The sequence below is a fragment of the Vicugna pacos genome, unplaced genomic scaffold, assembly GCF_048564905.1.
Source record: "Vicugna pacos unplaced genomic scaffold, VicPac4 scaffold_16, whole genome shotgun sequence".
NCBI classification, from domain to species: domain Eukaryota; kingdom Metazoa; phylum Chordata; class Mammalia; order Artiodactyla; family Camelidae; genus Vicugna; species Vicugna pacos.
The window spans coordinates 3960778-3966905 of NW_027328737.1; the positions used below are offsets into that span (position 1 = coordinate 3960778).

Consider the following 6128-nt stretch of genomic DNA (forward strand, 5'->3'; position numbering starts at 1 on the left):
TTATTTTATCCCATCTGACAATATATATCTTTTGATTGGAGCACTTAGTCTATTAACAATTGTGATAATTATTGACAGACTGGTGTTTATTTCCATTTTGAACTTCATTTCCCAGTTGATTATGAATTTCCTTTTTGTTCACTTTTTTTTCTTTTTGTGGCTTGATAAGTTTTCTTTTTTATTATCTTGGTTTCTTTTTTGACTTGTGACTTCATTGTAAGGTTTTGACTTATGTTTACCCTGTTTTGTATGTATATTGACCCATTACTATATCTGTTTATTTTAACTGATAGGAATACAAACTCTAGCCCATCCTAAAGAGAACAGAAACAAGAAGAAAATACTCTGTATTATCCTGTTTCACTCTATGAACCTTAGAAATTTTGATGTCCTGTTTTACAACATCATGTTTATTCTATTGAAAGTAATTGTAGCTATTACCTATCTAATAATGTCTTTCTCCTTTCTATAGCATCCTGCTTCTTATTTTTTAGAGTAGATATTTCATTATTTGTTTTTCTGTTGCTAAATTGTTTTAGTATTTGCTTTTGTGGAAGTTATTTATCTCTCCTTCTATTCTAAAGGATAGCATTGCTTGATATATTATCTTAGAATACAGCTTTTTTTCATTCAGGACTTTGAATATGTCTTGCCATTGCCTTCTGCCTGTTGTATTTGTGTAGGAAACGTGTTTACAAATATAATGTATATAATTTTATATATATGTAAAAAATACCTAGAAATGAAGCTAACAAATAAGATGAAAACCTATATGTTAAAAAATGGATAAAATGGATGAAGGAAATTAAAACTGATCCAAAGAAATGAAAAGGTCTCTTATGTTAATGATGTGAAACTATGTGGTTGAAACAACCATACTACGCAAAGCAATCTATATTTAGTGTGATTCATGTCAAAATACCCATGAGATTTTTCCATTAAATAGAACAAATAATTTCAAAATTTATATGTAACCACAAAGATCATGAGTTGCCAAAATAATCTTGAAAAAGTGTATTAAATATAATAGTGTAAATTTCTCTGTTGTTAAACATTCCTACAAAGCTTTAGTAATTAAAACAACATGATACTGGCTCAAAAACAGACACCAATGTATAGAAGAAAATAGAGCAACCAGATATAATCCCTCACATCTATGATCAATTAATCCATGAAAAAGGAAGCAAGAGTATAAAATGAAGAAAAGACATTCTTCTCAATATTTAGTGCTGGGGAGATTGAACATGTGAAAAATAGATTAGAGTATTTCCTCACATTGTATACAATCCCTGAGCACAGAATATCTTTATTTATTTTCTTTACTTATATTTCTTACACCTTTAATTTATAGACCTATGTTTAGATCTTTTATTTCACTTATCAAATCTATTCCTATTTTATTCTTTTTGGCATAAATGTACACAAAATTGTTTTTCTAATTTCTCTTTCTGATAATGCGTTTTTACTATATAAAAATGCAATGGATATTTGTATATTGATTTTGTATTCTGGAAGTTTACTAAGTTTGTTTATTATTTCTAACAGTCACTGGAGGACTGTATTTAGTTTTCCATCTATGTATAATTATGTTGTCTGTGAAAATTTTACTGCTTGTTTACAAGTTGAATGCCTTTTATATTTTTTCTTGACTAGTTGTTCTGGCTAGAAATTCTAGTAGTGCAATTTTGGAGTTGTGAAAATGAGCTATTTTTTCTTATTATTGGACTAGAGGAAATCCTTCCTGTATGTTAACATTGAACTTGATGTTAGTCATGTGTTTTTCAAATATGGCTTTTGTTATGTTTAGTTACATTCTAGTTAAAGTGAATTTGTTAAGATTAGTTTTACCGAAAACTTAAGTGCAGATCTGTCAATAAATTTCCTACGTATTTTGAGATTGTTATTTTTGAATTCTGTGTTTTTTAAGGGATGGTATCACATATATTCATTTGTGTATGTTAAATAATATTTATGAAACAGGACTAAAACCCTCTTAACTATAGTTTATAATACTTATTATATGCAATGAATTCAGGTTGGTAATGCTTATTTAGAATGAAATATACACATACTGAAGGAACAATTTACATTGTAGTTTTAGTGTACATTTATTTATTTAAAAATTTTATCTCTCATTTTGAATTTGGCTTATGTTTAAGGGAATTCATTTCTTAATAAATAATATAACTTTTTGTTGAACTGGATTTGCTACAGTTTACTGACTAAGAACATAGCTATTATTTACAATTAGTGAACAAAACACTTGCCTTAAAATGCCGTATTTTACTAACAATGCCAACTGTTTCAGCACTGAGAAACATATTGCTTCCTAAAATGCATTACCTGGTCTTTTCCACACCCACCCACATATTCAGTTATTTCTTTGTATTTTGACTGTTTATTTGTTTGCCCCTTAATGGAGGCACTGCTTATTGAACCCAGGATCTTGTGCATAAGTGTATTTATCAACATCATTTTGGAACATTTGACAGAAGCCACAAGAGTATGGATTATAAATATGACAAGAAGATGTATTCCTTCTAGGGACTGAAAACCTCTGAGTGAAAGAATGGCAAAAATAAACTTTTTTATGTATACTATAAGATATTCTCTTGTGAAATTTTAAAGTTGAATATTAAATTACATTTGTTTTACTTATAGCACTGAAATAAAATTTAAAACAAAAATTCCTCACTTTGGGATATCTTAAATTTGATTCATTATTTTAATTTAATTTTATTTCATAAATATTTACCATTTATTTATAAACATATCAAATAAACTGATATTTATTCTGCTCATGTTTTGAATATAGAGCTTCTTATTGTAAAGTACACAGATAAATATTTACTTCAATTTCCAAATCAAAATAAGTTTCACTTTAATTACAAAGGATTATGAAATAGTTATACATTTCCTGTACAGGTTTTACACAAATTTCATTTCAAATTCCAAAACTTAAAAATTATTTTATATATTTTTTGCACTATTAATTCTCTCTTCACCAATCCAGCATAAAATTTTGTACAAAAGAATGGAGATTTATTTTATATCATAGTCCCCAAAATTAAATTATTTAAAAAGATTTTGTGGGATAAAATTTGCAGATCACAGTATAAAAATAAGCATCCTATATGTTTCATTTTAATTGGATGAATGAGAATTAAACACTGGCTGAATGTTACTTTTGAGTTGCTAGGAGACCAGTCGTTTTGTGATGTCACAACTACTCAACTTGACAACCATTGTGATGGCCTAGCTGTTTATCTCTGCAGGCCTGCCAAAGCAGCATTTGAAGCTACAGTGCTCAAAATCATGCAGATTAGAAAGTTAGCTGTAGAAAAAGTTATTTGAGATGGTACATGTTTCTTCAGAAATTCAAGATGTGTCTCCTAATGATAGACCAACAGGTTCAGGAATGTCTAGTACATCTCTATTGTATGATCAAATATTCTCTGGGGACTTAGAATTGAGGTCTTTGATTGAAGAAAATGTTTTTCAGACTTTCTCTGTAGAATCCTGGATAAAAAGACCATGTTGCACACATTGTGTCTCTGAACCAGATAAAGATAATTATTTTCATTCTCTGACATTTCCAAGAAAACTCTGGAAAATGGCTGGGAGTGATCAATTTAAATCCATGTGGTGGGATGATAATGGAACTTCCATAGTGATTGATGAAGATGTCTTTAACAAGGAGGTTTTGGAAAGAAAGACCCCTTTCAGAATATTTGAAACTGGAAGTATGAAAACTTTAGTTAGACATCTTTACCTTTATGGATTTAGTAAAGGGTGGCAGAATTTTCAAAGATCTGCTTGTCTAGCTGACTTTCTGGCAGAAGAAAAAGAAATCTATTTTTTAAGCAAGGTATTCAGAAATTTTAGTTACGACTTGGTAACTTATATATATTAAATTTTATTTTCTACATCAATCTATGGTAATATAAATATAAAGCAAGATTTTGAATATTGTATAAAACTACTAATGCTAAAATCCTTTATTTTCTCTAGAAATGAAGACAGTGCCTTCTGTAGTCAAGATCATGAGAATCTTTGCTTGCAACTATGAATCTTACCAGAAATCTAAAGAAAGGTATTAAAGCTGCTTTTAAAAAGTGGCATTCACCATCACTGCAAATGCTAAATTTTTAATTTGATGACTATACTATTTAAATGTGTATTTTCCAAAAAAGGAACTTCAAAATATAGTCAGCAATATTCATATTTTGATGATATTATCTTTGCATAGTAAACGTGAAATCTGAGGTTTTATAGGTTAGGCTTATTGTATTCTTGCATTTTGATTTAAAATATTACAAAAATCTTTCCCCTTTGGTTGTAGCAGCAGTTCTATCAGAATCCAAATTTTAAATGAGGCTCTCCCCAGCTTTTAGTGAGAATAAAAAGAGTTGGGACTAAACATGCCTCTCTGATATCTTCATTGGCTGAAGATTTCAAGAAGAAGCACTTTAAAGCAGTGTGTAATGTGGATAATCATAATTCTGGTTTTGTGGCTGACACTAGTGGAGAAAGTGCATTTTTACCTTCTGCAAATTTAAACATGCCTCTAATAAGAAAGCCCTCTACTAGCCACATAATTGGTGATACAAATACCCTGATCAGAGGTAATTTTTCTCCTCCATCATCAATGTCACTTTGACCACCAGAAAAAATTCCAGTGGATCAACGTGCTGTTTTAAATCAGTTGACCACTGTCCACGGGCACTCTCAAAGCAGCTGAAGCAAATCGCTGTGTTGTGAACTTCATTACAACTAAAACTTCTTCTCAGTACAGCACCTGTCTCGCATACAGAGCAATTATTTTGGACTGATGGTGGAGACTTCTACTTTTCCAAAAAGATATCACAACATATCTTCCAATGAAGGTCGTTTATCTAAACTTCAACCAGGGATCAACCCACGGTTTTCAGTGCCAGTGATAGCTGATTCATCAGCTAACACTGTTTGAAGGCCAACTCATCCGCCATCTTCAGTTAATGAAAGTCATCCTAATTACAACTGATCTACCAGAGGACTACCAGATTATGCAGGATAACAAAGATTAAAATTGATGTTGGCAAATGTTGACAAATACCAGCAATTTTCTTATTTGAACAATAAACATAGATGTGTACCTGTATTTTCCTTATTTTTTTTAAATAGAGTTGAGTTAAATGGGAGACTATGTTACCATTTATAGAAAAAAAGAGATATTTGATTGATATGATCATTTGATGGAAAAATATGGGAGTGAATTTAAGTAATATCTTTTAAGGGAGAAGAGAAAATGGAAGAGTTTGGAAAAAGACTAAAACATGGAGAGAGGGAAAAGTACTAAGTGGTTTCTGGTTCATCCTGGAAAGTATTAAAAGTGTTAAGTTAGGATAGTTTGGAACAGGAGATAAATGCAGGAACCGGCCCAGGGATCATGGTCTCTATTATGTCATCCCTGGAATCATAAAGGTCACATGATGTAGTCTCAGATGGCACATTCAGCATGTGGTAGAATTTAAGAAGTAATTTTATCTATGGTCTTCTTTGTGCTGTTCGCTAAGCATTCCAATTGGTGCTTTCATTTCCTGCCCTCAAGAGTCTACACTATATTTTCTAGTCAATAGTTTATGTTGTATTTATGTTCCAGCCAAAGACAAGCTTACGTTCTCAGTGTGGCACTTAATGCCTCTCCAACTCTAAGCCCACAACCTCAACTTAGTTTTGTCATTTCTTTATAAGTCTGACATCTGACTACCTTGGCATATCTTTATGTTTCACTGTAACTGGAGATACATCCAGGGAAATGCTTGTCAACTATGTTAGCTGCAACCTCACCACTTTTGCTCCCACTCATCCTTGGACTTTGGGTGTCCTCCTTTTACAAACTTACACTTTCCCAGTCTCAGCACAGAAACCAACTCCAGCAGATGTTTTCTGACTATCCCCCTTTCCTTGTCTAACTTGGCTATCAGCACAGTAAACACAGCACATGCCACAGGATGCATTTTAGTATTTAGAGAATGAAAAAAAATGTTGACTTTAAGCAAAATCTACTTTCCTGAAACAACAAAACTTTCATGGTTTTCAAACTATTCCATTATGGTATTTACTCTTCACCAAAAACTAGCTCTTTT

At 31.3% G+C, this 6128-nt stretch overlaps 1 long non-coding RNA gene across 3 annotated transcripts; it reads left to right on the top strand.

The window, feature by feature from the left end:
* Positions 1–3260: 3260 nt before the first annotated feature.
* On the top strand, positions 3261–4941 carry LOC140692739 (uncharacterized). Of its 3 annotated transcripts, none has more exons than XR_012068308.1 (3): positions 3261–3410; positions 4012–4093; positions 4668–4941. It is a non-coding gene; the product is annotated as an uncharacterized lncRNA (long non-coding RNA). The 3 variants fall into 3 exon arrangements; XR_012068309.1 differs by having other exon boundaries at positions 3269–3358; XR_012068307.1 differs by lacking the exon at positions 3261–3410 and adding an exon at positions 3598–3868.
* Positions 4942–6128: the final 1187 nt, after the last annotated feature.